Source organism: Arvicola amphibius, chromosome 5 (assembly GCF_903992535.2).
Source record: "Arvicola amphibius chromosome 5, mArvAmp1.2, whole genome shotgun sequence".
Lineage (NCBI taxonomy): Eukaryota > Metazoa > Chordata > Mammalia > Rodentia > Cricetidae > Arvicola > Arvicola amphibius.
In genome coordinates, this window is record NC_052051.1 from 73,809,547 (window position 1) to 73,825,996 (window position 16,450).

The window sequence follows — 16,450 nt, forward strand, 5'->3', positions numbered from 1 at the left end:
CTCATCTCACATTCACGTTGCTAGGTAAGGTAAGTAAATACACGTAAATAAATGGTTTAAAGTTATATAGGAAATAATAGTGCAATAAATACTAACAACCCGCATTTTTGTCCATTTTTGCTGACATTTTAACAAACGTATTCTTTCCAGCGTAAGAATCTGTCACCACTCAGACTCAGTCTGCCCTTTAAAATGTGCCTTTAATCCCAGCACTCGGGAGGCAGAGGCAGGTGGATCTCTGAGTTCGAGGCCAGCCTGGTCTACAAGAGCTAGTTCCAGGACAGGCTCTAAAAAAGCTGCAGAGAAACCCTGTCTCGAAAAACCAAAAAAAGAAAAAAGAAAAAAAACGTGCCTTGAAATAGTTAAGGCATGAAATGTGTAAAGAGTTACACGGAAGCGTCTGTGAGCATGTCCTACAGTGTAAGAAGTAAAGGGAGCCTGCCGACGTTACTCTCTGCACATCCTCCTCCACCATCTGCCTCGTCCACTTACATAAACAAGCTCCTGAAGGGATGGAAAACAGGTCATTATACAAAATCAAGAGACAGGGAGAGCGTCAGACGGCCCAGTGGGTAACGAGCACACCTTTAACCCTGACGCTAAGGGTTGGAACTCCAGAACCTCCATTTTAGAAAAGAACCAATTCCCAAAAGTTATCCTCTGAACCACACGTGTACACAATGGCATGCACATGCACATGTGTGTACACACATACACAAACATATGCATGCACTTAAAGAAAAAGAAAGAACAAGGGCATCAGATTTCCTCCATTTACTGTGGAGGCCCTAAAATGAGGGCCTATTTTCACCTTGTCTGTCGGTCAGATAGTTTGGAGTTCACTCAAAATGACCAACCAGTGTAGTTGCAGGTCCCCAACTCAGGATGTGATTGCTTGGTTCTTTTAACATTGAAACATCTCATTCAAGTAGCTCCATGCCAACCTGACAGGTGGTCAGGCTATGCCAGTGTACTTCTGCTCCTTCTTTTGTAACTATGAGGTCACCTGGGGAGGGGCTGTCTTCAGCTTAAAGCAGCTTCCAGCTTCGCTACCTAGACAACAGGATGCTAATGATTTGCTATCTCAGAGTGTTAAAGTGATTGACTGAGTTTTCCTTTGTATCATGTTAATAAAGTCTTTTTATTGCCCCCCCCACCCCCGCCGCCGCCATTTACAATGAGTATAAAAGCTGTGGAAAAATAAACACAGGGATTTTCAGGATTTCAGTTATAATTGGAACACCTTCCCGGTACTCTTCTACAGTTTCTGTCTTATTGTTTTTATGCATCTTCATATTCTTTACTTGTATTTCTAAAATTCGCATGCCCCTACCCAGGTAAGAGATATTTTTGTCGGGGCCAATCCTCGACAATTTATTAGTGTCACTTCTGGGCACATTAGCTACTTATCAATCTTCATCTCCCTAAGCCAGAGAAAGGGGATGGTGTCTCCGTTAACCAGGTGTGTTGTCAAGGTGAACTAGTAAAAGAACACAGAGAACTAGCAAGAGGCTTTCAAAAACAGAAGATTTTTTGGGTTTATTTCTTCACACTGTTTTTCTAAGTGTTCTTGAGGGACCTCAAGAGTAGTTTCTTATTTCTATAAATCCTGTACATACTTTACGACTTTTTGTACATAGAGAGTCTTGAGCTCACCTGTGCCCTGGACACAAGAAACTTACACATCTCTGTCTGCTTGCAGTCAAGTATGGATAGCTGTGAGAAAGGGCTCATGAGCTATGATGGAGACGGATGCTTGGCATTTGGGGCTAACACATTTGATTTCCGCTCTGCTGCCTATGTTTGATCACCTTATTAGCTCCTGTTGTATGGCTGTGGCCAAAATACATGTCTGAAAGAACTTAAACAGGAAAAATTTAATCTTAGCTCCTTGTTTCAGACCTGTAAGTCCATGGCAAGAAGTGCATTGCAGAGCAGAGGATGAGCAGCTCATGGTACAGAAGACGGGGAGTGGAGGGAGGAGGAGGAAGGGGGAGGAAGGGGAAAGGGTCAGAACAAGACACCGACCGTAAGGCCAGGCCTCTCAGCCTCATGAGCAACCTTCTCCATCCAGACCCCACTTTCCAGAGTACCATCCCCTCTCAGAAGATTATTGAGATTCTAATTCATGGCATCATTACTAGTTTCCTAAGGATCAAGTTTACAGTCAAGATTAACCAACACAACCCTGGAGGCCATGAAGAGTCTTCCAGAAGGAAGAGGTGAGTCCTTGCCTTGTGTGGAGAGGAGTCACCTTGGAAGGTCAGCCCCTACTTTGGATTTACGTGAGCAATTCTTTTGTTTGAAGCCATTGAGATGATGTAGTTGATTTCTGGAATATAATCCAGTCCATGTTAGACACATTTCCTTCTGAGTTGGTCTTCTGATCAGAACAATCAGAACGCCAAAGTTGCACTTCTGGTTTTGCTTATCAGTAAAACTGAATCCTGATCAGGTGACCTCATCTATAACATTTGAATAAAATCTGCTTTGTTTATTTTTCTCATGGTTGAAGTGGTTTCAGATGAGACCTAGTGAATACACTCTGCTGACTGGGAAGACCTGTCCAGACAGAGGAACCAGATGTGCTGATGAGCAGGGTCCTGATGTTTATAGCAACCCCAGTGCTCAGGTTCTCTAAGACGCTGCTACCTGAATATGCCCCATTTGATTGTCCTACAAATAAGCTGAACATGTACAAAAGGATAGTCCCATAACATGCATAGGTTGTCATTTTTTTCATTCTTTTTAAAAAATGAAAGGAGGAGATGCAGATGAGGTAGTTTAGTGGATAAAAGTACTTGCCATCAAGCCTGGTGAACTGAGTTCAATTTTCAGACCCACGTGGTAGAAGAAGAGAAAAGACTCAAGTTGTCCTATCATCTCCAAACGTGTGCTGTGGAATATGTGTGTGTGCATGTGTGTGTGCGTGTGTGTGCACACATACACAAACAAACATTACAATAATCCAATTACATAATAATACAGTAAAAATACAATAAACATTGTTTTATAAAGAAAATAGGATACTCCATCCAGGCAATAGGCCTGACATAGTAAGAGTATTTCTCAAACATTTGAAAATAAGATATCTTGAAGTGTTAAATTATAAAATTAAGATAATTTAATAGTTTAATATTGGATGAAAGTGAGGACATGCCTGCTCGTAGATATGGTTGAAGAGAAGGTTTTATTGTTGGTATGAGGGAGATACAGTCAGAGACATCGGAAAGGGTACAGACTGAAGTGAGCTATGAGGAGGTGATATAGGATGTCCTTCTGTATATGTGTTGCTTTTATTGGTTGATGAATAAAGCTGTTTTGGCCAATGGCTTAGCAGAGTAAAGCCAGGTGGGAAATCCAAACAGAAAGAGACAGATATATATATATATATATATATATATATATATATGTATATATATATACATATATATATATATATATATATATATATAGAGAGAGAGAGAGAGAGAGAGAAACAGGCAGAGTTGAGGAGACACCATGTAGCTGCTGAAGGAGAAAGACACTAGAATGTTCTGGCAAGCCACAGCCTGTGGTGATATATAGATTAATAAAAATGCATTAATTTAAGATGTAAGAGCTAGTTAGGAATACACCTGATCCATTGGCCAAACAGTGTTGTAATTATTATAGTTTCTGTTTGATTATTTGGGTCTGGGTGGCTGGGAAATGAAAACTCAGTCTCTTTTTAAAAGGAGGCAGGGGAGTAAGAGAGGAAGAAAAGAAAAGAGGAGAGAAGGCAAGTAGATCAAGAGAGAAGCCAAGAACCAAAGGACCAAGACAGTGCACGGTCAACATTGCTGGATTATATAGGAATAAGGGGCTGGGGGAAGCAAAGCTCAGCCCCTGGACTGAAGAGGTTCAGGGTAGGGGGTAGGTTGAGAAGTGGTGTGAGGAGCCACAGGTACTGAGTGAGAGTTGTCCTGGGTTTCTTTGGGATCTGTCAAATGTATCATTGAATAATAATAATACCTATGTGTGGCATCCCTGGAGATGACATTTAGATCCATGTGAAACCCCTTTCACAATGACAATGGCTGACTCACATAACTATTCGCATAGTGTGGAAATGACAGAAGGGGGCCCCCTGGGCTAGCGTGCAGAACTGAAGACTAGAGAGAGAACTGTTCTCATAGTTACTCATCCTAAAGGGAGCTCTTGCTTTGTCTTGAGGACACCAGAACAGTGCTCAGGAAAAGGCTCATGTGATGAAGAGCTTAGTTTTTCTAAACAGTCAGAGGATTACCCAGGCCTTGTGAGTATGCCATCTTGGAAGTGGAATTCTTGGCCTACAGAAGCTGTGAGACCTGTATTTGCTTGAGTGTCTAAATTTTTGATAATTTATTATGCAGTAACAGGTAGCAAATGGAAGGTATAGGTATTCCTTAAAGCCCAGGAAGTACGGTGGTAGACAAATAACCTAGATAAGTTCTCCGTAAAACTCATACCAGTGTGTGTGAAGAGACAGACAGAACAACTGAGATAATTTCAATAGTTGAAACTCATATGAAAGTCTCAGGAAACCCTGAGAGTGTAGTGTGTGTATATATGTGTGTGTGAGTGCACATGTGTGTGCATGTGTGTGTGTGTGTGTGTGTGTGTGTGTGTGTGTGTGTATGTGTAGACCTTCTCTCACTGATGTGAATGTCAGGGGTCAATGATGGGTCAATTGCTCTAGCCTTACTTTTTTATCATTATTTTTATTTTATTTATGTGTTTGTGTGTGAGTTTTTATGAATATATATCGCATGGGTGCACATATCCACAGAAACCAGAAGAGGGCATCTGATATGGGTGTTAGGAATTAAGCTTGGGCCTTTTGAACGAATGGAAAATGCTCTCAACTGCTTGAGCCATGTCTCCACCCTCACATTTCACCTTATTTTTTGAGACAGTCTCTTACTAGCTCTGGGTCTCACTGGTAGGTCTAGAGGGGCTGGCCGGGGTCCCTGGGATTCTCCTGTTCCTGTGCCTGGAGTGGTGGGATTACAGGCACACGCCACCGCGTCCAGCTTTTCTCCTCCTTTGTGGATGCTGGGGGATCTGAATTTAAGTCCTCACGCCTGCGAGGTAGGTACTTTACTCACTTGTCTGTCACCTCAGTGATGGGTGAAGAACATGTTTAAGAGCTGAACTAAAATTCTGTGTATTTTCCTCACGGAAAGCTATTGAAGCAGAGGGGCCCAGGTAGTGGAGCAGCTGCTGCCAGGGCCTTAAGATGAAGTGAGCTTGATTTGTTTCCCAGCATCGATAAAGTTGATGTGGTTGAAGCTGGGAGAGGGGCTGAGAGTACACTCTGCTGAAGTACACTCTCCTAGCTTACAGGACGGGTATCATGCAGGGAGAATATATAGGGTTTCTATTGCTGTGAAGAGGCATGATGGCCACAGCAACTCTTATAAAGAAAAACATTTTACTTGTTCAGAGGTTTAGTCCATTATGGTCATGGTGGAGAACATGGTGGCATGAAGGCAGACATGGTGTGAGAGAGGTATTTGGGAGTCTACATCTTGATCCTCAGGCAGCAGGAACTGAATGTGACACACTGGCCAGGCGTGAGCATCTGAGACTACAAAGCCCGCCCCAACAGTGACATTCTTCCTCCAACAAGGCCACAGCCACTCCAACAAGGCCGTACTTCCTAATAGTGCCACTTGCTATGGCCAAGCATTCAAACACGAGTTTATGGGGGACATTCCTATTTGAAGCACCACAAGGAACATTCCTCAAAAGGGACTTTGGACAATGGAAAAGCATCCTACACACAGTAAGATAAAGGGTAGCCCCTACCATTCTCCTGTCTCCTCTACACCCTTCTCCATAGCTACCAAAATGAGGCAAAGTTCTCTGAGCAAAGGAGGGAAAAGTGATCGTGAAGTCCTGAGGTGGGGTGACAAAGGGAACATAGGAAGCACAGACACATGCAGGAAGGCTCCTGGAGACACCGCAGAGAGTAGTAATGGGTTTTGGAGCTGAGTTTTTGCCTCATGCAACTGTCCTGTCTGAGAGTAGACTCTGATCTACTAGTAGATAATATAAGAAAGGAAATCAGGGGCTGGAGAGATGACTCAGTGCTTAAGAGCATTGCCTGCTCTTCCAAAGGTCCTGAGTTCAATTCCCAGCAATCACTTGGTGGCTCAAAACCATCTGTAATGAGATCTGGTGCCCTCTTCTGGACTGCAGGCATACATGCAGACAGAATACTGAGACTACTGTATACATAATAAATAAATAAATAAATAAATAAATAAATAAATAAATAAAATCTTTAAACTCTCACTTCCAGAAGTTTGAGGATTCATATCCAGTGATGCCTACCTTTCTGGCAGAACCCAAAGGTAGCAAATGGCATCACATGGCAAACGACAGAGCTTCCATGTGTCTGTTTGGGTTTTCTAGTTTATTGTGCTCCCATAAAGACCCCAGAATTCAGTCACAAGGGCTCTACCCAAATGATTCTGCCTTTGCACACCACAGGTGAATTAACTGTCTTGTGTCTCTGGAAACTCACAACGGGGATTAAGGTCAGTGTAAATTCAAGAGGACAAACAGCACCCAAACCACAGTAATGTCACATCTTAGAGGACAAGTTCCCCAAATTGCCCAGGGCATGAGATGTCTCTGGCAAACCTTACTCCTTTGAGGTATAAGAATCTCTTCTTCAAATCACAATGTACAAAGGAGGCTTTTGTGACCACGTTCTCTCCCCTTTACAATCAAGGAAAAAAATCTCTGGTGAGTTTTTTGTTTTGTTTTTCATTTCTTTTCCTTCTTCCTGTTCCTTCCCTCCCTCTCCCTTCTTTTATTATTTGGAAGAGTGTGTGAGCAAGCACATTTCCATTATATCAGAGCTAATTTTTCCCCCCTAGTTTTGTCCCAACTCATCCAGCCACATTAAGATGATAAATTGATCCAATTAACTGCTTTCCTTGAGGGCAAGAATACAACCACTGGAGGATGTGAGTATCTGCTCTTCTTGTGAGTTATGGGTCTGGTATGAATGAATAGCTTTTGTCTGATCTAAATATGTGTACTGTAAGCTGAATTAGTGTTCTGGTACATAGTGGGGAGAAATTCGAGTTTTGAATGGATGGAATCAAGGGTCACATTCAGCAAAATGAAAAATACACTTTCTGGTACATTCCTCTCTGGACATATTTTTTAAAAGTTACTAACATTAAAATAATTCAACCAAAACTTGAAGTAAATTATATAATTTTTGATACACTTACTTAAAACTATTTAGTATTTTATAGTAGAGGACTGTGACTTTACTATTAGTGATATTTTCTAAGAGACCAGACATCGAAGCTAGTATTTACTTACAGCCTTTTGCCATCCTAGGGAAAAAAACCCAACTATCCAAACCCGAAGTTGATATCCTTGTAGGATATTAACTAGGCCTGTATCTATTAGGCAGGCATTTCTTTTCTTCGTTTCTCTGGTGGCCTCCATTCTTTGGTTCTCCTTTGAGTTAGTTTTAGCAACGCATACGTTCCTTCACGCACTGCTGAGTTGAGTAAGATGAGAACCCCTGTCTCTGCCCAGTCCACATCAGAACTGCATCCGACTACTTGTAAAGTGCTCTGCGTGGCTGCGTCGTGATTCAGTGTGCTTCTTCCCAGTGTTCGTCATGGAATAAACTGTGTTCTGTCAGTCAGTCTAAGGTTCGCAGGATGTTTGGGACCCACTGGTCCAATACTGTTGTGTCTTTCAGAGTATTGGAACCCTCATAATAAATTTTCAACATGGATAGCTGCATAACACAAAAGAGGTTTTGGTAAGTTATTGGTTGATTCAGTTTGAAGAATGGAAGTGTCTGAATTATAGATTATAGCCCCATGGCGTGTGTGTGTGTGTGTGTGTGTGTGTGTGTGTGTGTGTGTGTGGTGTGGGTCATGTGTATGTGAATGGTGAGTGCATGTTTGTGGGTGTGTGTGCACGTGTGTGGTACATGTCAGTGCCTTTGGGTGCAGAGGCCAGAGGAAGATGTCAGGTGTCCTTTCGCTATCATTCTTGCCCCATTGCCCCGAGACAAAGCCTCTCACGGAACCAGAAGCTCACTTTGAGCTAGCCTGGCAGGCCAGCAAGCTCCCAGGAGTCTGTCTCTGTTCCCCACTCCTGGAGATAAAGGCACCTACAGCCATGTGAGGCTGCCTTCTGTTGTGTGGTCCCTGGGCAATGAACTTGGACCCTCATGTTGGCATAGCAAGTGTTCTTATACACAGAGTCACTTCCCAGATGCCAGAATGTGACGTGTGTGGTTTTCCAGTGACTGCCTGTGGTGCTATCTTTGAAACAGTGAAAGCAGGGACCATCTGCACAAGGCAGCAGGACTTGTCTTGAGTAGGAAGAATAGAAGGGATCTTGCCAGTGCTGGTTAGGATTTGTAATTTGTCCCCAAAAGGTGATGAATTTAGAATTCGTGTCCATGAGTTACCCACAACACGGCTGAAATAATGTGCCTTTTTCCTGCAATAATATCATTTCCCGTAATTGTATCTTTTCATTGCAAACATTTCAGATATAATATAAACTCAGAAGTCTTTTATTGGGATAGACATGGAAACTAGTACTGATTTATGCTATTTTTTTTTTATAGAGAGTGTGCATTTTGTTCTAGCCAACTAAATAAATAGCGGAGGGAGGTGGTACAAAATTTTTAAAAATTTGGAACAGGCTAGAATGTTTATTGCAATGGTAAAATTAGGTGAATCGCAAATGCTTGCTTCTAGAAACATGGCAGAGTCTGTGGGGTGTGTGTATATTCTTACCACATTCAGTTTCCAGTTTTCAGCCACAGTAGGATGCTCTTTCCATGTTCCCATAAGCCCTGCCTATATTTCCCTTTTCATAAGCTGCTGTTGTTAATACTAGAGCAAAATCTTCAATCCTAAATTGAACTTTCAGCATTTTATCCACCCAAATAATCCCTTTCATTGTAACTCTTACTAGAACAGTGCAGCTTGCTTTCTAAATATTGCTTTAGTGAACAACACAGAAAGGTAATTTCTTTATAACAAAGAATTTTCATGTTCTGAGAGACAGTGGGTACAGACACTGCTGTCTTTAAAGACGATTCCGAAGGGGATAAAATGCTGTTGGATTCATAATCCTCTCAGTGTTGAGGGCAGTGCTGGCATGTCTCTTAAGGGCTTCCTTCTGAGAGAGGTCACTGGCTGTTTTTGGTTTCTGCAGCAGGGAAAGAGCTTTGTAAGGGGTGAATACTAGACACTGACAGGCAGGAGTTACTTCCAGTCAGGAGCAGACATGTGCACTTTCATATGGGAAACCCCTAGAACCAAGCAGGGAAGTGACAAGAATCATATAACCCATGGAGAAAACGAAGGATTAACAACTGGGAAACAGCTGGAAGCTGGAACAATTTGGAAGCTTTAGCTGCATCTCTTAACATGGCTTCTGCTTATATAACTAAATGTATGCATAAAAGGTTTCCTTTGTGCTTAGAATGTTGGAGAATAAGGTTGAAGACTATACATTTGTCTACATTTGAGCCGTCTATGGTAAATTAATTACTTCTCTAAGGTCAAAGTCTGGTCATCTCTACTATATTTGCTTTTATAATGAACTTTTGTGTTTAAATCATTGTTCCACTGTGACTTAAAGGTTGATTCCTTCAAGGGAAATTAGTAGGTCAAAGATTACAATATTATTGACTCCTCTTACCAATAACTTTTCAGAACAATCTCCAGTGTTACAGAGGAACTTTGGGTGACTGTTCAGGAAACCAGCTGCTTCTGTCATTTCTATAGTTTTGGACGTTGCTTGCTCTGCACTTCCTGTTTCCTCAGGTAACGTTGTAGCCTTCTTGTGTCTCTGATAGGGTTGGAGAATAGATATAGTTTTACAATTTTCCTTGTTACCAAATTCAGAAAAGAAACTTACAAAAGAGATATAAAGTTTATAAGGTTGAGAAACATAAAACTTGAGTTGCTTACCTAAGAAAACATTTTAAGGTCTAAAAAGATGTTTTGAGGTTGGTAATACAAATTATGACAGAAAGTGGTTTAGGTATAAAACTTTGGACTCACCAAGATAGAATAGAAAATAGAGTAGTATCTCCAAATTGGCAAATACAAACAGAATGGACTTTGTGATTGTAATCTTTACTTGATAATTGTTCTTATTTATATAGTTTTACTGTGTCAGAGTTAAACCTTTCCTTTTTATTTAGACAAAAGGAAGAAATGTCGTGGGATATTAGCTCACACTCTGAACCTTGAGTTTGCATTTGCAATAATTAAATAAAATCAGCCTTGGGTCAGGAGGCCGAGTTGGCAACTAGTTGAAAAAAGTAATCACAGAGAGCTAGAGTGTACTTAGGCTTGCTTTGGCTATCCAGGAGCTTTTGTGCTTCCATTTGAGTTTAGAAATCGTGTTTTTGTTTTCATTTTTCGAGACAGTGTTTCTCTGTGAAGGCCTGGCTGTTCTAGAACTTGCTCTGTAGACTAGGCTGGCTTTGAACTCAGAGATCCACCAGTCTCTACCTCCTGAGTATTGGGATTAAAGGTGTGTACCAACCTCTGTTCCACTGGCTGGTATATTTTTAAAATGAGCCAAAGTTTTATTTATTCATTTCTTGTATTTGAAGTACTCTTTGATAACATCTTTGGCTTGAGATTCTTCGCCATAGTCCTTAACCACTACCTAACTGCAACCAACCACTTTTTGTGGTTTTCCTTCTTGGTCGACTTTACAGAGACCTACCCATTCCCCTAGTTTCTTTTTGCCATCAGCTTTAATTAGGTTTATTTGCAGCACAAAGTGCCTCCACCAACTTGACATATGTATGCTCATCACAATTGGATTCAAGAACACAGAGATGGGTGTGGCACTTATCTAAGGCTTTGGCAGCTTCGCATATGCCACATATGAGACAATTGTGGATGAGAGTGGTCTCAGCATCTCTTGTAGAGCAGTATTGACCTTCGTTACACTCGTAGCAGCAATTTCGTCCCCCTCCATAGTGGTAGATTATGGGTGAGGCAGAATCTTTAACACACCCTACCACTTCCGTGCAATTTGGCAGCAGCAAGGGAAAAGCCAAACTTAAGATTTTGTTTTCTCTTCTCTGTAGGGCATTTTGACTTTGATGGTGATTATACTGAATCTGTGGATTTCTTTCAACAGTACAGTCATTTTTACAATATTAATTCTTTCAATACATATGTACGGGAAATCTTCACATTTTCTAATGTGCTTTTTGACTTATTTCTATAATGTTTAGTGCTGTCATTGAGATTTTTCACTTACTTAGTTATATCTATTCCAAGGTATGTTTTTAGATTGTGGTGGAGGGTTAATGCTTGTTATATGAATATAGGGAGAGTGCTGATTTTTGTATGTTGATTTTGCATCTTGGCATTTTCCGGAAGGTGTTTATCAGATACGATCTCTCTTGGAGTCTTTAGGATATTTCATTTAAGAGATTCATATCATTTGCAAATAAATATGGTTACTTCTTTATTTCCTGTATGCTGTAGGAATTCCTACTGCCAATAGCCTTTAAGTTACCTGCCCACTCAGGCATGGCCTCTTATACTATATATGCCAATGTAAAGCACGTGTTTGGCCTCTCTTCCAGCTGTGGGATTTGGTTGCTGTTCCCCTTTTGAGCAGAGGGCTGTAATTTGTGAGTCTACCCGTAAATAAATAACCCTCTAATATACTCAATTTTGAGCTAGTGTGGGATTTATTTTAAGCATCTGTCTTTATCTGTATGTCCCTCTTATTTCCTTCTCTTGTCTTATTGTGCTAATGATGTATGCCAGCACTATACTGAATATGAATGGAGAAGATGAACACCCTTGTCTTAGGGTTTTTATTGCTGCCATCAAATGCCATAACCAAAAGCAAGTTGGAGAAGAAAGGGTTTATTTTGCTTATACTTACACATTGTTGTTCATCACTGGCAAGGCAGGGACTTGGAGGCAGGAACTGATGTAGAGGCCATAGAGGGGTGCTGCTCACTGGTTTGTTTCCCCTGGCTTGCTTAGCCTGATTACTTATAGGACCCAGGACCATCAGCTTAGGAATGTCACCACCTACCATAGGCTGGGCGCTCCGCCCCTGATCACTAACTGAGAAAATGCCTTATTTACAGCTAAATCTCATGGAATCATTTCCTCAACTGAGGCTCCTTCCTCTTTGATGACGCTAACTTGTGTCAGGTTGACACACAAAACCAGTCAAGACAATTCCTGTCTTGTTATTGATTTTATAAAAGTAGAAATGCTTCGAGGACACTTTGTATACAGGCATGCCATATTTAGCCTGTCTTATTACCAGTCTCTTAAGTGTTTTTTGTTAAAAAGGAATGTAAGATTTCATCAAAAGCTTTCCCTACCTCTACTGAGATGATTGTGTGATTTCTGCCCTTGAGCCTGCTTAATCAGCTTCATTCCTCACGTCACTTTTATTTTGAGTGACTCTGTTAATCAGAATCACCTCTCTTTTCATGGTATCCTTGGGACTGGACTGCGGCTCATAGTTGGCTTCAGTTCTGTCATAAGACACTAGGGTTATTTTCATTCTTTCTTTCCCTTCATTCTTTTCCTTCCCTGTTTTCCTTCTAAGCTGCTTTCTCTGGAAAAATTGAAGAGTGGGTTTGAGCAGCTTTGTGGACTAAGCTGTGTGCTCTAGAGATGGGGCCTTTGGGAAGTAATTAAGGAGGTAAAGGTGAAGCCCTCATGTGCTATGACTTGCATACCTATGAGAAGCAAGATGGAGAGATGCCAGAGATGAGTAATAAAACAGCAATAAGACAAAATAGCAATACTTGAGAGCCAAGAAAAGGAGACTCATAAGGCAAAGCTACCAACTCCTTCCTCTGGAATTTTGGCTTTTTAAAGTATCAGAAAGAAATGTTTTTTTATTTAATCCACAATCTATGGCTTAGTTGTGGAATCCTTGGGTGACCAAAGGCATATGGTGTCCACCCATCATTTTGCTAGCATATAGCAGCTGCTTCTGGAGTTTCTGGAACATGACAAGCTTTTAATCCTAACTTTTAGTAAAATAAAAATCTCTTTACCGTTGGATGTTTTCATAGATTCTGTGATGGGCTATTGGGAAAGAGGATTCATGTGATCATCTATTAATCTTTCTGAAAGTTTGCATTTCTTTTTTAAATTTTTATTTATTTTTAATTAATTAATTTTCCTTAATCCAGTCACAGTTTCCACTTCTTCCCTCTTCTCCTCCCAGTCCTTCCCCCAACCTCCCATCATCACCCCCCACCATCCACTCCTCCTCCTTTCTCTTCTGAAAAGGGCAGGCCTCCCATGTATATCAGACAGCCATGGCACATCAAGCTGCACTGAGACTAGGCACCTCCTCTCCTATTAAGGCTGGAAGAGGCAACCCAGTAGGAGAAAAGGGTTCCAAAAGCAGGTAACAGTCAGAGACAGTCCCTGTTCCCACGGTTAGGAGTCACACAAGAAGCCCAAGCTACACAACTGTAACATGTGCAGAGGGCCTAGGTCAGCCCCGTGAACGCTTGCATTTCTTAAGGCTCCTTTCATGCCCTTTAGCCTTCTTCTCTTCAATAGCAGCAGTTTTCTTGCCATTTGTTTAGCTAACCTGTACCTTGCAAGCAACACATTATTGTGTTCCGTGATCTCTGCCTAACACAGTGCTGATGGTTTAAAATTCTAGGCGGTTGACTAGTTCAAATCCTCAAGTTGAATCCTAGACAGATACCTTGATTCTTTTAGTTGCCTAGGTTTAGAAGTTCACAATTCATGAGGGGTGAGAAAAGAGGAGGCTAAGGGGGTCTTTCCCTCAACAAACACAAAGACTTAGGACTCCTCAGTGCTGGTTCCCACGTGACCTGGTATACTGGTCTCTTGTTCTCCTCGGAGACACAGAGACAGATGTAGACAAATAGCAGGTGAGGAGGAAGAGCCACTGAGCACACTGCGGAGTGATAAACAGCAGCTGCAGAGCTGTAAACAACCAGGCTATTAATATATCAGGAAAAGTCTTGCATCTGCCACGGGTGCTTCAGTCCTGCTACCTGCTGGTCTTGGTCCTGAATGGGCAGCTGGACAGCAAAGACACAAAGTGATTGCTAATATGAGTCAGACTGGAAGGATTCTCAGACATCATATTCTTTTACATTTCACAACACCCTATTGTAGTGCACACAATGGCTTTCCATTGCCTGCAAGGTGGCAGCAGGCGAGCACAAATTCCTATCAGGCAAATGCTAACAGCGACATGCATTGCCAACGTTCATTCAGTCCTTTTGTTTAGGATGGGAGAAGGTATGTGTGGTGCTGGCAGGGCTTTGGACACTTTTGTCTGTATTGACTACCTTCACTGTCTAACAGAGAGCCCATTCCATTCCATTCCATTCCATTCCATTCCATTCCATTCCATTCCATTCCATTCCATTCCATTCCACTCTGTTTCTGCTACTATCATTTGATATTATTAAAATAATTCTAATAAATAAGCAACTGAGTTCAACTTAAAAACATGAGTCCCTTTAAGTAGAGATATTAAATAATCCTGCAGGTGGTATATTTGAATGAAAAAAACTGGGGAGGTGAATAGATTGATATGGATAAACTGGGTCACACCTCCCTATTGTTTCTGTGTTGTAAAGTGACTCTTCAGAGAACTGGGGTAGTTGACTAATGACATCTTCTATGACCAGGATGTTCAGGATGAAGGAAGAGGCTGCCCCAGGAAATGCTGACTTTTCTTTATCCGGAGATCTTGATGATGGCTGGTGTATTGAGAACATCTTTGATGTATCCACTCTTTGATGGTCTCCAGGAGCTCATGGGGAGGAGAATGTGAAGGGAATTGGGAGTATGATCTCGGTGACTTTGAAAGGCATGGGAAGCCAAGGATTTTTCGGTCACATCAAAGGGACTTGTGAACCATCAAGGCTGTGTGAAGAAAATGATGCTTGATGCCACCATTGTTGAACTTGGGGTCTTGTTTGTCATATTTTAATCTTTTCTTTAATGAGTTGTTGTTACATGTATTTATACCTCCTGTGTAGAAAAATAAAAAAGTCCCATACCATGGTTGTTTATATCTGTGTAGATTAATTTTATGGCCCCAATCAGTAACAAAGTTGGGACACTCAAATCTTTTACATAAAATAATGTAGTGCCTGCACAAACCTATTTACATCCTCCTTATATGCTAAATTATCTCTATTTATGTATAATATGTAGTAGAATGTATTGTGTCAATAGTTGTTATATAGTCGTGTTTAGGGACTAATGACAAGACACAATGTCTAAATGTGTTTTCCAGACATAATTTTTTGTTCCATGCTTATTTGAATACTCAGATGGAGAGTCTGTGGGACTGGAGGATGACCGTGTATGAAATTTCCAAGCAGATAGAGTTCATTTTTGCAGAAAAATGAGTTGCTTCATTTTGATAAGCCAGTAGAATATGTGTTAGAAATTTTCTTTGTGTCTGGCCAGATGACTCAGTGTGTAAAGAGAGGTACTTGCTGCATGAGCCAGGTGACTTTAGTTTGATACCCTAAACCTTCACGAAGGTGAAGGAGATCATTAACTCCATGAAGTTTTCCTCTGAACTTCACATGTGCACCATGATATGCACCTACTCACTCAACACACACACACGCACACGCACACACACACACACACACACACACACACACACGAATGCATACATTTTCTTTGAACATGAAGGCAAAAAATTACTCCAATCAATGCTTAGTTATTGTCATTTCAGCCATCGATTGTCCACCTCGCCACCTTGTCCCTCATCCTTGGTTGCTCCTGAGCTTCTACATCATGGCTGAGGGGTGGTAGGTAGAGATCTGGCTGATTTCCTCTCAGAGTCTTGGAAATTGTACCTGAAATTCTATGGGCATCACTCTTCCTCACTGGTCATTAGTCTGTACATCTGCTTCCTACTTTTTGTGAGTGTGAGGTCCTTTCTTACCTATGCCTGTGCCACTTTTACATCCCAGTTCTGAAATGCCTGTGGTGGGGATGTCTCAGCCTTATCCACCAAGAGTGTGACATTAGTGACTCCCCTTCCATCAGGTCTCATGCAGGTTTGTGACAGAAGACTGGAAAGGTTTTTCTTCCCAGGGGTTCTGGAGGAAGTCAGATCCTTTCTACTCTTGGATCCCAAAACTTAATAGGAAGTGGTTCAGTGGTGACTTCCTGAGTTGGACTTTTATAGATTTCTTGGTCCAATTTATCTCACAATCGCAGAATACCATAGATTGCATAACTTATAAATAAAACTGCTCATTGCAATTGTGGAGTCTGAGCAATCCAAGGTTCAAGTGCTGCATCTGGCATTTTCTTGCTGTAACACAAAACATTGTGGATGGTATGCAGGGAGGGAATGTAAGAGAGGGCTGAACTTGCGTCCTAACAAACTCACTCTTGCGACAATG

General features: G+C 41.4%; 1 pseudogene; it reads right to left on the reverse strand.

The window, feature by feature from the left end:
• Positions 1 to 10,614: 10,614 nt before the first annotated feature.
• On the reverse strand, positions 10,615 to 11,007 carry LOC119815497 (annotated as a pseudogene).
• Between the last annotated feature and the right edge of the window lie 5,443 nt (positions 11,008 to 16,450).